The sequence below is a fragment of the Cyprinus carpio genome, chromosome A1 (genome assembly GCF_018340385.1).
Source record: "Cyprinus carpio isolate SPL01 chromosome A1, ASM1834038v1, whole genome shotgun sequence".
Lineage (NCBI taxonomy): Eukaryota > Metazoa > Chordata > Actinopteri > Cypriniformes > Cyprinidae > Cyprinus > Cyprinus carpio.
In genome coordinates, this window is record NC_056572.1 from 19,383,377 (window position 1) to 19,403,368 (window position 19,992).

Here is a 19,992-nt window from a genome sequence, read left to right on the forward strand (position 1 = left end):
GAGGGTCACATGAACGAGAAGACGAGTCTTCTTATAGGGCCGTTCAAGACGCCCACCCTTTGCTTTCATTAGTCAGAGCACAGGAGTAAACCAAGGGGAAGAATGAGCTGAGGGGACAGTTCTTGACTTTAATGGGGCCAAAGCCTTCAAGACATTAGATGTAACATCAATACACACTGATACTATCTCACCAGGACAGGGGAGATTAACAGAGAGAGGCAGAGAGGAAGAAGCTATAACAATAGAGAAATTGTCAGGGTATATGTTTTTCAGGTTTCGGCAGGGGCAGATCTAGAAAATATATTTTTTAGGGTGGCAAAGGGGTGGCATGGGGTCCATGAGGGGTGGCAACACCAAAGCAAGCCTGCATGCATAGTTTTTGGGAATTTATGGTCTGACATACACAGTTGTGTTCACAAATATTGAATTACAATTAAGTAATCATATACAGTATACTGTTTAAAATGAAAATAAATAACATTTCAATATCCATCATGGCACCAAGTCAATGCAAAACATAAAAAAAAAACATAAAAAAAAATACCCAAAACAAACAGGTTCTAAATTTTTCTGAGCTTGTATCACTAAAGAAGACATGCGGTTCTTTAAAAAATTACATAGGCTACTTAGATGGTATAATCAAGTTTAGTGCAAGTTTAAGAGCAACAAAAACTTTTGCATTCCCTAACATTAGAAAGAAATACAATAATATCAAACCACTGAAACTGGATCAGTTTTGAAAACAATGTTTGATTTTATTAAAGGTGCTGTATCTAAGATTTTGACTCCACTAAAACATAAAAATACCATAATATGTTTGCATATATTTAAGAAACATGCTAAGGTAACATGCAATAAAAACAATGCTACTGTCATTATTCTCCTTTGAAAATGTGCATTCCAGGCCGGAATGTCGGTCTTTGTTTTGATTTGTGAAACCCGCCCACTGCCAGTTTACCCAATTGTATTTCGGCACTGCGGGTTGCCAGTTGGCAGAAAACACAGCACATTTAATTTCATTCATCGTCAAGTGTGCTTGTTCCTGTTTGTGTTGTTTATTATGACATGTTCAGCTTGTGTTGGCTATTATTTAAAGTCAAATATGTTTCTTTCACCCGGAGTTAATGCCTTTCCTGTATCTAGTGGATTATAATTAAAGACTTATTTTTGGATTGCTCTCGTCTTCCTTGGTGGATCTGTGACAAGGAGGTCTGTAGATGAGCAGAATCAAGAGTGGTGTAGGACCAGCAATTCTGAATGCCTGATATTCAAACCTAACAACAGCATGAAATCAATGTTGAGTCCGACTGAGACGCAGAGAATATTAATGAAGAGGATTGCGCAGAACCTGTGCAAGCACAGCTCTTAATGGTATATTTGTTTGTTGTTGTCTCATACTTTTAGATACGCTGTTGTTTGTAAATGTTACTGCTTCTGTTAGCTTTTAATATAAGGTTTTGACACTTGTGAATCCATTAGAATCGTTAGAAGACAGTGTGGCGATTCATATATGAACAGATTTTTACGTGCACCCCTAGTTTTCTCTTCCTCTTCTCCAAAGCAACACAACATGGCCTTGCCCCCTTTGTTGCGTGTTCCCGGGGGCGGGGTTCATCTGGGTTTGTGATGTAATGGACCCGGGAAGAAGCTCATTGTAAGTCCCTTAGCAGCCATTTTTGTAGGCCTTAAACTGCCAGAATTTTTAAAGACAATATCTCCGTTTGCATTGAACTTTCAGCGCTGCAACTTTGCAGACATTGTTTATGCTCAAACAGCAACATTACACACTAACTAATGTTAAAAAAGTGAAATCGCAATCAACCACCCCTTTAAACTGCTTCTGGAGCTAATGTTGTGTGACTATGAAATTTAAAAAAAGTATGTTTAAAAAATGTGCATTTCATTGTACATTTTCAAGTTGGCAGTAATGGTCATCCTATACAGTATATTGCCAAATCACCCATTGTCTGTCTTCGTTAGTTTACTGTCTCTGTTTAACAGTTTATAAATGAAGAAAGTACATGGTATATGAGAAAGTATAATGACATGTTCAGCTTGTGTTGGCTATTATTTAAAGTCAAATATGTTTCTTTCACCCAGAGTTATTGCCTTTCCTGTAGCTAGTGGATTATAATTAAACACTTATTTTTTGGATTGCTCTCGTCTTCCTTGGTGGATCTGTGACAAGGAGGTCTGTAGATGAGCAGAATCAAGAGTGGTGTAGGACCAGCAATTCTGAATGCCTGATATTCAAACCTAACAACAGCATGAAAATCAATGTTGAGCCCGACTGAGACGCAGAGAATATTAATGAAGAGGATTGTGCAGAACCTCTGCAAGCACAGCTCTTAATGGTATGTTTGTTTGTTGTTGTCTCATACTTTTAGATACGCTGTTGTTTGTAAATGTTACTGCTTCTGTTAGCTTTTAATATAAGGTTTTGACACTTGTGAATCCATTAGAATCGTTAGAAGACAGAATTGCGATTCATATATGAACAGATTTTTACGTGCACCCCTAGTTTTCTCTTCCTCTTCTCCAAAGCAACACAACATGGCCTTGCCCCCTTTGTTGCGTGCCCCCGGGCGCGGTTCACATCTGTTTTTGATATAAAATACCCGGGAAGAAGAACATCATAATAACCCCAGCAGCAACCGTTTTTGTAGGCATTAAACTGCCAGAATTTTAAAAAGACAATATCTCTGTTTGCATTGAACTTTCAGCGCTGCAACTTTGCAGACATTGTTTATGCTCAAACAGCAACATAACAGACTTACTAATGTTAAAAAAGTGAAATTGCAATCAACCACCCCTTTAAACTGCTTCTGGAGCTAATGTTGTGTGACTATGAAATTTAAAAAAAGTATGTTTAAAAAATGTGCATTTCATTGTACATTTTCAAGTTGGCAGTAATGGTCATCCTATTCAGTATATTGCCAAATCCAACCCATTGTCTGTCTTCGTTAGTTTACTGTCTCTGTTTAACAGTTTATAAATGAAGAAAGTACATGGTATATGAGAAAGTATAATGACATGTTCAGCTTGTGTTGGCTATTATTTAAAGTCAAATATGTTTCTTTCACCCAGAGTTATTGCCTTTCCTGTAGCTAGTGGATTATAATTAAACACTTATTTTTGGATTGCTCTCGTCTTCCTTGGTGGATCTGTGACAAGGAGGTCTGTAGATGAGCAGAATCAAGAGTGGTGTAGGACCAGCAATTCTGAATGCCTGATATTCAAACCTAACAACAGCATGAAATCAATGTTGTCAGTCTTATAGTTGTTCTTAATTACAGCTGCTATGATAGTATCCAGGAGGAGTCAACAGATTAAGTTCCATAAATTAATTAGATAATTGTCAGGTTTCAGTTAGCAGTAGTATGTCCAACTTTCTTTCAGCCATAATGTCATTCAGCAGCATACCTTTACTGACCAGGGAACAAGTGTTAAGCAGAGTGAACTTATAAGGGGCCCTTCCAGAACTCCACAGGTCTATCCAAATGAGGCCATGTTTGTCTAATGTTCTTATACTCTGCATTGAAATGTTTTTCCTCCTTTCATCAGGTCATCATGCAAGTATTTGGCAGTAAATTGAAAGGTTTTTCTCTGTTTTATTCCCATTAATGATATTCTGCTTTTTCTTCAGTGCCCTCAAAGGTTTTCTGGTATACATTTCAAATTTATAAGGCTGCCAGCTGTGTCTCTAGAAACTTTTAGTGTTTTGGAAATATTGTAACCATAGACTTTCTAATGTAATAAAACAACTTGTTCTCTAAAGCTTTTGTGAGAGCTCTTTTGACTTTAACACATGGATGGGCTAAATGTATGTGTATGCAACAGCTCAAGCGAATTCAGTTTTGTTTTCCGAAAAGTGTAATTGTGTGTTTACACAATTTTGTTCCATACCATACAAATAAGTAAGTTAAAAACAGCAGCATTGAATGGGGTTGAATATTTATAACATTGCTGTATTACAAAAAATATCCTATAAATCAAAAACATTACAGTATATGCTGAAAATTTGCCACTAATTTATTATAGATGCAAAAAACCCTCTGGGTCTTTAGAAAAACTTACATTTGTAAATGATTGCTGTCAGTCATTCATTTGGTTATATATTATGTTTATGAGTTTGTAGATAATTCTTCAAATTACAGTTTAGTAAATTCATCTGCCTGTCAATACAATTTAGAATTTATCCTCCTGGGGTGTGGCTGATTCACTGCAGCTCATGAATTGAAAGGAAAATGGGAATTTTCCATTTAGAATTTTGTGCAACCCCTATACACTCATACAGATTCATAAAATGAAGCCTCTGGGAACATCAGAAAGCCTGTTGTTTTGTTCTTCTCCCTAGGAATCATTCCCATCATGCACCAATATATTCCTCTCTATGTATGCAACAGAAATGCATGCAAAGGCACATATCAACAATTAGCTGACCTCTAAGTCAGAATGCAATGCTTTTAACAAAGCCTTTATAAAATTTCACAAGATGAATAACTACTTGATAACAATCTTGGCAGCCCACATCAGCCTGTGTTCAGGTGCTGAGAGGAAACCATTCTGTATATTGTCACATCCTGTTAGAGGTGAATTGTCATTTGCAGAAAAGTTTGTCACACATTTCTTAAGTAGTATATTGTCTGACTTGGCCCAGACAGGCTACAGTGCTGTTTGTGTGTGTTCTGTCACTTTATTAGGGGTAACAGTGACTCAGTGGGTGAAGAAACGATTTGCAGCATCCTTGCTTTCCTCTTCTTTGTAATTAGTGAATGTGTTTGTGTGTGTGCCTGACTTTCTTTGTGTATTCCTTTTTATCTGGGGATGTTGCTTTCCAAAAAGTATAATCAGTGTTGACTTTAGAGATCACTGAATCAGAAAATAAGGTGGCATATGTCAGAAGGGGATGTTGGGGATGTTTGGGAACGACCTCCTCTCTGTGATCTCACTTTCTTATTGTTTATTCACGTATATCTACATGTTCCCCCAATGGCGATAAACAGTGAAGTTGCAGAGGATTTGGAACTAGTTTTTGTTTTAGCCTCAGGTTATTCAATTAAGGTTCCAAGAAGTCCAGTCACTAAAAATGTCCTCCCTACAGTAGCAAATCTCCGAACAATCAAAGATCTCATAATAACTTCAAGGGGTGGTTGAATGTTTTTTTTCTAGGTTTGATTGTGTTTATGGGGTGCAGTCTAACATGTGTTCGTGCTTCGTTTAAAAAACAAAAATTTTTTCACATATTTTACCTTTATTCCACACCGATCTGTCCCTTCTCTGACAAAAGCCTCAATTATTTCCTGTTTTTATTAAGCCCCTCCCTCAGAAATATGCGATGGGCTGAGATTGGTCAGCTGGCTCGGTGTTGTGATTCGCTAAACCGCCTCTAGAGCGCATCTGAACATCCCGCCCCTCAAGCTCAGAATGTGCTCCGGTTGAATTGTAAACAATGACATCCTCTATATTGCTTATCAATTTGAGCCCGACTGAGACACAGAGAATATTAATGAAGAGGATCGCGCAGAACCTGTGCAAGCACAGCTCTTAATGGTATGTTTGTTTGTTGTTGTCTCATACTTTTAGATACGCTGTTGTTTGTAAATGTTACTGCTTCTGTTAGCTTTTAACCTTTTCAGTGGTGAGTTTAAAATATTCCAGCGGTCCCCCCAGAGTGAGTTTTTTTAAGACGACCGTTATTTTAGAACGTTCCCCTTACTGTTTCCATGACGACGCGTCAGGCTTGTCACGTGACACACCGCGTCTACAATAACACTGATGCATCGCATTTATTTCGTTTTTCCTTTTTTTATTTAAAATATTCACAAACTTGCATACCATGTCATGAACAATCTGATATTCCGATTCACAAATATGTGTAAATGAGTGTGTTTTGTCATTTAAAAAGCTTTCTAAATGATTTGATCGTGATCTGTAATGTGAGATGGGCGCCGCCATGTTTGTTCGCGCTGCAGTGCATAGAGTCCTGTCAGTCGGATTTACAGCACGTGAATTCATAAATTTCTCCCAAAAATACAGGTAATAAGTGGCAGGTGAACTGGGTGATGAATAGAGTGAACTTTACAGTTACTTATTCGATGTGTATCTGATATGAATAAAACACGTCCGCAAATTAAATTTGAATGGATTGTTATTGTTGCTTCCATAGACATATGCGTGTATTTTTCAAACTCTAAATGTATTGTTTTACTAGTACTTATGTGTATTTAAAATGTCTGAAACCTAAAATATGCATTATGTGGTTAAAGCACACTGCATAGTTGTGATAATATAACAAGAGCAGTGCACGTCTCTCTCTGGCTCAGCGCCAGCCAACGCGCGAAAAATCACCCCAAATTCAACAAAAAAATGACGTCACTGAACGTTCTAAATCCCATATGTGGGACCGTACTCTCAGAGGCACGGCAATTAGAATCCCATATGTGGGACCGTACCGCTCAAAAGGTTAATATAAGGTTTTGACACTTGTGAATCCATTAGAATCGTTAGAAGACAGAATTGCGATTCATATATGAATAGATTTTTACGTGCACTGCTAGTTTTCCCTTCCTCTTTTCTAAAGCAGCACAACATGGCCTTGCTCCCTTTGTTGCGTGTTCCCGGGGGGCGGGGTTTATCTGGGTTTGTGATGTAACGGACCCGGGAAGCCTTAGCAGCCATTTTTGTAGGCATTAAACTGCCAGAATTTTAAAAGACAATATCTCTGTTTGCATTGAACTTTCAGCGCTGCAACTTTGCAGACAATGCTCAAACACAAACATCAAAAACAAACAAAAACTAAAAAAAAAAAAATCAAAACCAAACAAACCACCCCTTTAAACTGCTTCTGGAGCTAATGTTGTGTGACTATGAAATTTAAAAAAAGTATGTTTAAAAAATGTGCATTTCATTACAATACAGTATATTGCCAAATCACCCATTTTCTGTCTTCGTTAGTTTACTGTCTCTGTTTAACAGTTTATAAACGAAGAAAGTAGATGGTATATGAGAAAGTATTATGACATATGCTTTTCTGTTATTAGTAATAGAACAGGAAATGAAATACTACAATAGGATTACACAAGTTGCCATAAATTATTTAAATTTTATTTGACAGATTCGTTTTTTTTTTATCAAGTTCAAATAATTTTTTTCCATATACTTAATAATATAGTTCATAAAATATAATTCATAAAATCATCTATTTCTAATTTTGTATCTATTATATAAAACAAATATACATTTATTTTCAACAATTGTTATACATGTTTTTAGTATCTTTAAATTAAATAGTGTGATATCATACAGTATATCAGCTTTTAGATATTTGATTTTTATTATCATGATTTTTATTATAATCATAACCTGGCTTTCTAGCTCTGTTAAATTGGCCTGTTTACCATAAACTGGTGCTGTATATTTGATGAAAAAAAAAAAAAAAACTAAATCATTATTATCCCACTCACCATACACACTCTTCTGGAGCATATAAAGTCCAAAATCAAATTTATGCTGTTTTAGTAACCAATATAGAAGTAAAACAAAAGTGATTTACAAAATTCATTCACCACAGGCCTTTTACTGTTACATATACAGTACATAATTAGTAATTAGGGAATATTAACAAAAATATACAAGACAGAAAAAACACTTACTGCCTTTGGCTGGATAACTCAAGTAGCTTTAATACGCCATCTAAAAACAAACATTAACACAAAGTCAGACATAAAATGAAACTGTATTTTAATAACAGATCTTACATGTTATGCAACTTAGCAAAATAAAGGGTTGCTATAGCTGAAAACAGTATACTATTGATATATCATCTGGAATGTTTTGGGTAATTCATTTTTTATAAAAACGTAAAATGATCATGCCAGATTGGGCTCCTCCATGTTCATGCACATGACTGTTTGAGCCTCAAGTTCAGTGCATACATCACAAAATAAGCTGTTACATCTCTTTCTTGTAGTACAAATGTGGTGTTAAAATACAGCAGTTAAAGCATTAAACAATTTGTTGTGGCAAAGAAAAAAAAGTTACACTGGTTTTAAGTAAAAACATTTAATATTGCTGTATTATTTTGATTACATTTATATATACAAAACTATTTTATGACCTAAATCATGTGAAAATATCTCTTCACAATGATAATTCCAGCCACTTTTTGCAGTGTAAATCACAATATCCAGGTCAAAGTCACGTCCTTGAATAAAAGTATGAAATAATAAATGCTAAATAGTTGAAATAGTCTGATTTGTCAGACTGATTTGTCCTTATAGAATCAATAATTCAGTTCCATTAAAATGTATTGAACTATTTTTTACTGCAAAATAAAAAAAAAAAAAATAATTAGAAAAGTACAAAAAAGCACTATAGCGACTAACTAGCGTTTCTTTTGAAGTGCATGTTAACAGTCACTCTGACAGGCTGTGGCATTAGTAAACCTGGTTATTAGACAAACACAGGTTACTCTAAAAGCCTACACGGTGCCATTGTTGTCACATTAGGCTTGCTGTGTTATGTATGTGTTCGCAGTGCATGAGAATAAAATGACAGTGGCAGATACATTGAACTGATTCAGTGTTTCCCACAATATATGATTCCTGTTAAAACACATTGTGATATCTTTCTGAATTATATGTCACTGTGTCTTTTTAGTCAATGTACAGTATCTCTCCATCCAGACCATTTGGCACGCAATACTGTACCTCTTCTTACGAGGTCATTCTCTGGTCCTATATGCCATAAGTTCCTTGTTTATAGCACTAATAATTCCCTCGCTATAATAGCCAGAGACTGTCAGGCTCTGTATGTGTAAAGAGAGACTTATCTAATTTAGCACGATGGCCTGTTTCCTGCACCCCATCCCATAACTCAATCCAGCTCTAACAAATCATCTCCTCTCTCTCCAGTGCTCACACAGCTGGGTCTGGGGCTCTTCACAGAAAGAACTTCTCTCCCTCTCAAAATAGAAGCTGCATGTTAATGCTAAAATCCTACATAAAAACCCCTATCAGACCATTTCTACCAAATTTTGTCCCAATATAGTTAAAGTTGTCTGAGCAAAGAATTTAATATCACTGACCTGTTAAGCATTTGTGAGTTCTCAGCATGCATTCCAGCATGAATTAAACCTGCAGTATACAGTTTCTGCACTATTAGTGTCACCTAGCGGAACTACAAAAGTAAAGCATGTTAACCTTTACAAATGCCCCTTTCGCATGTCATGCCTCCCCCAACTCAAATATCATTATAATGTTCCCGTGGGCAGGGTTTATCCGGCTCTTATAGATCTATAAAAGTGAAGGCACATCTCAACAGGTAAACAAAAATATTATAGTTTATTTTACATAACAAGTGTCGTATACGGCTATATATACAGCAAAAACCAAACAAACAATAAATTAGTTTACTGTGCCACTAAATTAAAATTTGCTGAACAAGGAATTGTTTTGTCTTGATGAATTTATCGACTGAAAGAGGCATTTTGCATTTAGTGATGAACAAATTTAAATTGACAAAACAATGTAGTGTTACATTGTACAATTATTAAGATACTAGTTGAGATAATATAATCTGAATGCATCCCTAGATTTTATTTCTCAGCTATTTATATTATATATTGTAATTATTTAGACTTCTTTGGTTTCTCTTTAAGTAATGATGACACCCACTTTTGTATCCCAGGGGTGTTTCTGTGGTCAGTGTATGAGGACATCCTATTTGAAAATATTGGAATACAATGTATTATAATGAGAAGAATCCAAACTTGTTTAAAAATAAACTAAAGAATTTGGAGCCCTTAGTATTCCGTAGTCTGAATCGTACTGTACACATTTGCCAGTTTTATGTTTTTAAGTTTTGTTAAAAGTTAGAAAACTTTTACAATGTCTGCTTCTAAGAAAAAGTTGCTGGATTTGTGAAAGTATTTGAGCTTTATCGCATTAATAATAGAGATTTGGGCAGCTTGTGACAAATGGGTTGTGTCAAAGTTTGAAGACACATCTAAGAACACATCTGTATGGTCCATGTCGTTATAGTACAGTATGTTCCTGTAGCTTAACTTGTCAGAGAAATGGTTTCTATGGAACACACATACAATACATACAATGGTAAAATGTATAGTTTCAAAGTCACTTTGACCCAAAGTGGTGAAACAGTTTGTAATTTATTTGGTGTTGTCTGTAGAAAAGAATATATCTCCATTACTTATTAGAGCCTCAACTATGTTCCAGAACTGAAATTGCAATAATGATATTTCAATTTCTGCCAATAGTCAAGAGTCTGGCTTGTCCTCATTATACAGCATAAATGTGGCCCTAAATTGATATAAACGTTGGCTGATGAATGTTTTAAGGTATGCAATTATTTTCAGTGAAATGCACGGCGAACGTAGTTCCAGCCAGGTCTTGACCGCATTACATGTCCATATAACCAAAACCCACAATGACACTGGTAAAACAAATAAATATAGTAAACAATAGGACAGACTACAGATTATTTCCATGTTTTTGCCACAAAATTAATTTGTTATTTATGGAAAGCACATACTCTATTTCTAATGTTGTTAGCGCTACTCTGAAGATTTTATTAGTAAAATATTTTAGCAACTTAAAAGCTGCATGAGATTTCTCACAAGCGAGGTAACAGCAGCACTGTTCTTGAAGAAAATGTACTTATTTCACTATTAGTAGTGATGCTGCTGCCAAACACACAGACTCAGAGAGGTAACTGACACGCTTATTCTCTAAGCGCCTGAATTTGAAAAAAAAAAAAGCACCCGATGTCATTTGCATTTTTTTTTTTCATTGTCCAATAGAATGAATGAGGCAGGCCTTTCGTTGTGGTGTTGGAAGCTTACACAGAGATTGTCTTACTATTGGGAGATACGAGGATCTGTATTACTTAAGCATAACGGTCAAATTGGATCACGTGTGCCTTAATAACCAATCACATTACATCCTTGACGTCATTGGATTTTGTGCGACACTCAATCACCATTTACGGATACCATAGGAATAAAATGAGAATTGCCGTAGGCTGAATCCCACCTGTTGCAAAAAGTCAGTGACTTCTCTTATAAAAGGGCATTTTTTTCTGTTGTAAATTCATCGCTTAGTGTAAAACATGTTGAAGATTAGCAGATAGGCTGTCGATTTATTAAATGTTAAACTGTTTCCTCTAAAAAGCTGTTTATTCAGCGTAGTGAAGCCTCTCCTCCATTGACATCCACTGAAAAAAAAAAAAGCCTCTGGTCTCCTTTCCCACGCATTGCCAAAGTGGAAGCATTAGCATTAGACGTTACACTTTTTTGGCTAAAGGTTGCAGGCTTGCCTTTTAGTGGCTTTGACTTATATTTGCTGGGAACAGAGATTGTCAGACTATTGACACGAGGGTCTGTGTTACTTACTATTGGAGAAAGCATAACAGTCAACTCGGATCACATGTGCCTTAATAACCAATCGATCACTCAATTGACTTTTATGGATACCATAGGAATGAATGAGAAGTGCGTAAGCTGAATCCTACCTGTCGCAAAAAGTCTGTGACTTAAAGTCTTTTAAAGGCCTTTGAAACAAAAGCATTGTTCTGGGCTGCCATTCCCAAAAGTATCAATGTTTTCTTATGATACTTTTGGGAAACGCAGCCCTGTTTGAATGCAGTGTCAAAAGTGAGTGAACACTCTCTGTGGTTGATTGGTTCTGTCTTGCAACATTTGCATGTGTTCAGATGAGCAGGAGAATAGTTCTATCCCACACAATTATTCGCTAACAGAGGTTATTCGTCCAATTCAGTGCATATTGTACACATTATTTTTTATTTATTTTTGTTATATAAACAAAATCACTGGTAAATAAAACCCCTTGGTATCAATATTTTTATCTGAGTATCGATACTTTAGATACTCGCATCAATATCGATATATCGATAGCCTACTTCAGGATCGTTAGGACCCATCCCTACCGGTGACTGCAATGATTGAGGAGAAACTTGTAGTGGCTGTCGAGGGTTACCCAGAGGGTTTTGTTTTTTTTTTAGTTTCTGCAAATATGACAGTTTACTTATCAGCAAACCAAAGATTTTAGAGTGCTTGCAGGACAGGACAGCTGGGGGGTTAAACATATGCTAGAAGTTACTTCATTGTAAAATGTTTTTATCTATTTAACAACATTACCTACAGTAGTGAATGACAGCTTCCCTTATTGATCACGTCTTCCCTTAGGTATATTGCATGTTTTCTAGCATGGCTGGATGTTGGACTCATGAAAAATAATCAAGTTGTTTGCATGTGCAAAAACTGATTTGCTGAAGTCAAAACGCGGACACATAAGTGAATACCCTATAAAGCAAAAAACTAACCAACAACAATTCAACCAATTTATAAAACTTTAACACACAAAAAAAATGACGTAACACAATGAATGGTGACTGCAGAAAGCAAAAGAAAAGCAAGTGCTGTGACAATCAATGACTTTGGAACAATCAATTTGTAGAACATTTAAGTTACACCAGTATTTCTGGAAAGTACACTATGAATATTATATCACGGAATAAAAATTAATCACAATGCAATTTTCTGCAAAAATACAAACCCGATTCCAAAAAAGTTGGGTTACTGTACAAATTGTGAATAAAAACAGAATGCAATGATGTGGAAGTTTCAAATTTTAATATTTTATTCAGAATACAACATAGATGACATATCAAATGTTTAAACTGAGAAAATGTATAATTTTAAGGGAAAAATAAGTTGATTTTAAATTTAATGGCATCAACACGTCTCAAAATAGTTGGGACAAGGCCATGTTTACCACTGTGTGGCATCCCCTCTTCTTTTTATAACAGTCTGCAAAAGTCTGGGGACTGAGGAGACAAGTTGATCAAGTTTAGGAATAGGAATGTTGTTTCATTCTTGTCTAATACAGGCTTCCAGTTGCTCAACTGTCTTAGGTCTTCTTTGTCACATCTTCCTCTTTATGATGCGCCAAATGTTTTCTATGGGTGAAAGAGCTGGACTGCAGGCTGACCATTTCAGTACCCGGATCCTTCTTCTACACAGCCATGATGTTGTAATTGATGCAGTATATGGTCTTTTTTGACCTATAGAGTTTTAGCCGGCAACGGCGAATGTCATGGTGGATTGTGTTCACCAACAATGTTTTCTGGAAGTATTCCTGAGCCCATGTTCTGATTTCCATTACAGTAGCATTCTTGTATGTGATGCAGTGCCGTCTAAGGGCCCGAAGATCTTGGGCATTCAGTATGGTTTTCCGGCCTTGACCCTTACGCACAGAGATTGTTCCAGATTCTCTGAATCTTTGGATGATATTATGCACTGTAGATGATAATAACTTCAAACTCTTTGTAATTTTTTCTCTGAGAAAACTCCTTTCTGATATTGCTCCACTATTTTTCGCTGCAGCATTGGGGGAATTGGTGATCCTCTGCCCATCTTGACTTCTGAGAGACACTGCCACTCTGAGAGGCTCTTTTTATAAAGGTAAAAGAGGAAAAACTGCACTCTCAAGATATCCTTTCATAAATTTATTTGTACCATGTCTTACATGTCTTGGGTTGCAATCAATCCTTTTTTGATAATTGTTCATAAGGGTCACATGTGAGCATTATCTATGGTCTTCTTGTGTTATTTCTTGTGTGCTTTCATAATGTTCGTAACTTGATGCACCTGATGGTGCTGATGATTTGAGGAATGGGGTTCACCTGTGATGTCTTTTTAAAATATCCTTTATTGTGTTTCACGGTACACACTGATGATGGCTTAGGCCGAAAAGCGTCTGTGTAAGACATGGTACGAATAAATTTATGAAAGGATATCTTGAGAGTGCGGTTTTTCCTCTTTTACCTTTAGATAACTTCTTTAATACTCGCACCCATTAAACAACTTGGGGGTTGAGCTTGCCTTCTCCACTATAATTTTGGGCTCTTTTTATACCGAATCATGTTGCCAATTGACCTAATAAGTTGCAAATTGGTCCTACAGCTGTTCGTTATATGTACCTTTAACTTTTCCGGCCTCTTATTGCTACCTGTCCCAACTTTTTTGGAACGTGTAGCTCTCATGAAATCCAAAATGAGCCAATATTTGGCATGACATTTCAAAATGTCTCACTTTCAACATTTGATATGTTATCTATATTCTATTGTGAATAAAATGTAAGTTTATGAGATTTGTAAATTATTCCATTCCTTTTTTACTCACAATTTGTACAGTGTCCCAACTTTTTTGGAATCGGGTATGTAAATTAACAACTAAAGAAAGAAAGAAAGAAAGAAAGTAAGTTACTGGAAAACAAAGCACAGAAGTGAATAAATTGTATATTTACTCAAATTAAGCCTTCAAATGGCTGAACCGAACAAAGAAACAGAAAATTTTTAAAAGCCACCATCTTCATCTTTAAGTGGAGGGTCACTTTTCTTTGAGTACAACTTGTAGCATTTTCTGCAACTGAGGGCTTGCAATTCAGATATTGTGGTATTTCAAAACTTAATCACAGGGTCTGTGAAAGGGAAAAATAATTAATCAGTGGTTTTGAATAATGTTTTGAATATGTATTACAATTTGCATAGATATGCATTAGAATTTCTTTGACAGTTCTAAGTTTACCTTTCAAAGCTCTGTCTAAATCTAATCAAACTTGACATTAGCATCCATTTTGATCCTTTTGTCTGTCTTTACTATTCATGCCTCTATGTGTTACATTGAACACAAGGTTAGAAATGGGTATTTCCCATAAGTGTGTCTATTGTGGCTCTGTGGCTCATGATAACATGCACACTTCACCTCTGTTGCAGTGATTTAAGGATATAAGAAGTGTTACAAAATGAAATGTAGCAGAACAACTAGGCCAAGCTCGCTGTAACAGAAAACAACCTAAGAAAACAGAATTTTACATGAATGACTCAAAGGAAGCACAGAAGTTAGCCACCTGGAATGTACACTTTCCTAAAATGTTCCTTTCAAGGCAACATGGTGACTGACCTAATCACTCTCCATTAGGTCAGATTTTAAAACCACTACAACAGAAGTGCTGAATTCAAAGTTAGCATGACACTCAGAACCCCAATAGTCACTTTATTAGAAAATATGTCAGCAAGAATTAAATCTTTCAGATTCAGTGATGTGAGATTAAAACATACTTACCCCTCTGTTCTTCTTCTTTTCTCTGATCTGAATTTAATATGTCTTCTGTTGCAACAGCAACTGATCTGAAAACAACTAATTTTAATTAATTTCACAAAGAAAAAGGCAGACAAATAATGATTAGTGACCTTCACAGCCTTCTCTCTTAAAAGCATCCCTTTTTAACAGTTTAATCTTTGTACCCATCTACACAGGATCTAGCATTCTATGTGTTGACTTTAGCCAATGCGTACCAGCACTATCCACCTTGTAAAAACTCAGAAGTAACAGAAATTAAATACAAATCTTACCTTGAATCACAAAATAATGATGTTCCAAAGGCCACACACCATGGACACTTTAAGAATCTTTGTAAAAATAAAAATACAACACTGAATGTTCCATTTAATTTAAAAGATAACCAAATAATAATAATAATAATAATAATAATAATAAAATATCCAAATTCTGTCATCAAGTACTCACCCTCATGTTGTTCCAAATCCTTTTAAGAAAACAAAAAACTGAGATATTTTAATGAAATCTGAGAGTTAATTTATGTCCCTCCGCTGAAAGTCACCAAAAATGTTCATGTTTCAAAAAGTTCATAGCGGATGAAAAGACATCGAAAAATAATCTACATGAATCCAGTGGTTTCATCCAAGTCATCTGAGAAGACACGATCGCTTAAAATTATTTTTACAGTTTTAATTTAAACTTTTATTCACATTCATCAATTCACACTCACATGTACATCAGAGCTGGTAAATGGAAGCTCAGATGTGCTTGCTTGATGCATGTGAGAACAAACAGGTTTTGCCACACAAGCATTAAGGAGTAGGTTGAGCTTGTTTGAAATTGGGAAATTAGGTACATAAACAAGTACATAAATACAGATATCTTAAGCATATTTTTGGAAAAATAATTTAATATGCACTTCAGATGATACAATGTTGAAATGCTTGTGGAAAGTACAGTTAAATAGTAGCCTGTTACAAACAATGTATCATGTTGTGTATTTAAAAGTGAAATAAAAATGTATTTTTTCACAAGTAAAAACAAGTAAAACTGTACATTATATTGATTTTAAGTATGATTATTACTAAGGCATAGTTGACAAAATTATTTTTACATTTTAAGTTGGTATAATGCAAGTGTCAGGAAGTCCCACTTGTTCACAATCACCCAAATACTGATTACTGGATACTGTTTCAGCGCAAGTCCTCCTCGACTAAGGATCGTCCAGGAACTTCATCTCGCTGAATCTATTACGACATTTAAACATTAAGAGGAAAACCTGCTTTCAACATTCACACTATCCTGGGAAAACCGCTGGGCATAAGCAAGATCCTATACTGCTGCCCTAACATAATGCTCCGCATTGGCTGTTTGCATCGGGAATTCTTCTTTCTGGTGCTGGATGGTTCTACTGCTGATATCATCATGGAACACCTTTGGCTGACTCAACATTTCCCTCAAGTCAAGTGGAAAACTGGTAATATCCTCCAGTGGAGTGATGACCGTCTCCAAAACTGCATGTCTTCTGTTCAGAAGTTATCTACAGCTCCATCCTCATCCACAAATAGTGAAGTGACCATTTGTTCCACAATAATGGAGAGTCCAGTAACCTCGGAGACTCCTGAGATTCCACCTGCCTACAGGGCATTCCAGGGTGTCTTCAGAAAGCAGGCAGCAACAAAATTAGCACCTCTTCAGCCATGGGACTGCACAATTGACCTGCTGCCTGGGGCCATGCTACCCAAGGGTAGAGTATACCCACTGTCCATCCCGGAACAGAAGGCCATGGAGGAGTAAATCGAGGAGACTCTCAAGCAGGAATTTATCCACTCTTGTACTTCACCAGCAGCATTCAGCTTCTTTTTAGTCAGCAAGAAGGATGGAGGCTTGAAGCCATGCATCAATTAGCATATCCTGAACTCAAAACTGTCAAATATTGCTACCCACTTCCTCTGGTCCCAGTCACCCTGGAACAGCTTCGTGGGGCTCTCAACTTCTCTAAACTTGACCTGTGTAGCGCTTACAAGCTCAGTCGGATCTGCAAGGGTGATGAATGGAAGACCGTCTTCACAACTCCATCAGGCCACAATGATATGAGGTTATGCTGTATGGCCTCTCCAACTCACCCTCCATCTGCCAATGAATGAGGTGTTCCGGGAGTTCCTCCATCGGTTCTTCGTCGTATACATTGACAATCTCCTTATCTACTCCCGGAACCTGGCCGAACATCACCACCAAGAGAAGCAGGTCCTACAGAAATTGAGAGAACACCATCTGTACCTCAAACAAGAGAAGTGTGAGTTCAAATGTGACACCATCAAATTCCTAGGTTACATCATCAACCATCAAGGCATGCACAAGGACCAGAGGAAGGTACAAGCTGTCAAGGACTGGCCTCAACCTACATCCATCAAAGAACTCCATAGATTCCTGGGTTTTGCTAATTTCTACCTCCGTTTCATTGCCAACTTCAGTCATATCTGAGCACCTCTTACCTCACTACTAAAGAATAAGCCCAAGTCTCCGTCCTGGACTCCCAATCCCAACAATGCCTTCCAGCAACACAAGGATGCCTTTTGCACCGCTCCTACCCTAGTTCATCCTGATCCAAAACTCCCTTTCGGAATATCTTCGAGACGCTAAAAGACTCAGCCCTTGAAAGGCCCGTTGGACACTTTTCTTTACACGCTTCGACTTCACTGTCTCTTATCAACCTGGGTCAAAGAACCAAAGGGCTGACACACTCTCCTGCATCCAATACACTTCCAGAACCTATACTTCCTTTAGCCAATATAGTTAGTCCCATTCAGTGGTCCATGGATGACCAGATCATGAAGGCAACTCGCTCTGAGACTGATCCGTGAGGAGATCCAGAAGGGAAGGTTTACATTCCATCATGCCTTCTACTGACACTTCTGGACTCAGTACACTCATCTCCGAGCTCTGGACACCCAGGCAGCCAGCAAACCCTCTCGCTCCTCGAAAACTGGTACTGGTGTCCCAAGAAGTCTCCCAATTCATTAAGAGCTGCTCAGTCTTTGCAGTCTCCCAAAAAACCCTTTCACCTTCCTCAAGGTAAACTGGTTCCATTACCCATTCCTTGTCAACCTTGGTCCCACCTTGGAGTAGACTTTGTTATTGACCTACCTCCTTCCAACTCCAATACCTGTTTCCTGGTGGTCATGGATAGGTTTTCTAAGGCATCCAAATTCATCCCTCTGAAAGGATTACCCACAACCTTCAGGACAATATGTAGTGCGGAGACAAGCCAGGCTGATGCTTGCCATTCCAACACTCCCCAGTACCATCCGAGTCAAAATATCTGGCTTTCCACCTGGGACATTCATCTCCGACTGCTTAGTTGCAACCTGAGTTCCCACTACATTGGTGCTTTAACCATCAGGAGGCAGATTAATGATGTAATTTACCAACTAGACTTACCCTCTCACTACCACAATTGCACCTACCCTCTATGTCTCACTCCTCAAACCGTTCACTAACCCTTTGGTCTCTCCTCCCACAGGATCTGGCGAGCCTGACATCCTTCCTCCTCCTTGAGAGATCATTAAGGAACAAAACATCTACAGAGTCAACACCATTCTGGACTCCTGGTAATGAGGCAGCCACTTGGAATATCTGGTTGACTGGGAGGGATTCGGGCCATAGGAGAGATCATTGGGTAGCATGTGATGACAACCTTGATCCTAAATTATTGACAGAGTTCAAAACTCATCATCCTGATCGTCCAGCACCCAGGGGCATGGCAATCTTTGTCGCATTGTCCTGCGGGCTTATGGATCTGCCCGTGGAGGAAGGGTTACTGTCACAGAATTAACAGCAACGCCATATACTTCAGCTCCTCCTACTCATTCACAATCACCTGAATATTGATGCACTCCACCTGTCAACACCAATCAAGCCCCGTATAAAACCACCACCACCTCTTGTGTGTATCAAGCTCCCTGGCTCCTTACGTCATCTACTTATCTGTTAACTTAATCTGCTTAACTGTCATCTGCTCAGCTCTCCGGGACCATCACCACCTCCAAAGACACCAGTGTGATTATTCAGCTAATTCTATGCTCTGAACTCTCCAAGAATATCAATACCTGTGATCATTGCTTTCTCCTCTTCTGAAGCCTCATTTAACAAACTCTGTTGAACTGTTCTTACCGGTGTTGTCCTCTTTTGTTTGTTGACTGCAAGATTGCACTTATGCTTATGTTTTATCATATTTATTTAAAGCTAAACTAAGCACAAATTTGTTACCCAGGTACTTCTAGAATACTTTTTAAAAAATATTAAAATACAAATCAATACATTTTTAATTCATTTCCAGTAAGCATGTGAGTACAGTTGTACTATAAATATACTGAATCTGAATTTCAAGTACATTTTCATACATTTGAGTGTGTCTTTTTCTCCTGTGTGTGTGTGTGTGTATATATATATATATATATATATATATATATATATATATATATATATATATATATATATATACACATATACACACCGTTCTAAAGTTTGGGATCAGATTTTTTTTTTTTTTTTGGAGTTTCTTATGCTCATCAAGGCTGCATTTATTTGATCAAAAATACAGGGAAGATGTAATATTCTATATACTATATATTCTATATAATCTCAATATACATTGAAATCTAATGTATTCCTATGATGCAAAGCTGAATTTTTAGCATCATAACTCCAGTCTACAGTGTCACATGATCCTTCAGAAATCATTCTTATATGCTGATTTATTATCAGTGCTGGAAACTCTTGTGCTGCTTAATATTTTATTGGAACCTGTGATACTTTTTTTTTTTCAG

The 19,992-nt window shown here is 37.0% G+C and overlaps 1 protein-coding gene and 1 long non-coding RNA gene across 3 annotated transcripts in view; one reads left to right on the forward strand and one right to left on the reverse strand.

Annotated features, from left to right (window-relative positions):
- LOC109064969 (transmembrane protein FAM155A-like) overlaps positions 1-19,992 on the forward strand; it is a 90,312-nt gene that overhangs the window by 40,324 nt on the left and 29,996 nt on the right. The window lies entirely within an intron of this gene.
- On the reverse strand, positions 16,089-19,186 carry LOC122145072. 2 transcript variants are annotated; one of them, XR_006160100.1, is made up of 3 exons: positions 18,631-19,186; positions 17,290-17,413; positions 16,089-17,201 (listed from the first exon to the last, which is right to left on the reverse strand). It is a non-coding gene; the product is annotated as an uncharacterized LOC122145072 (long non-coding RNA). The 2 variants fall into 2 exon arrangements; XR_006160101.1 differs by having other exon boundaries at positions 18,665-19,181.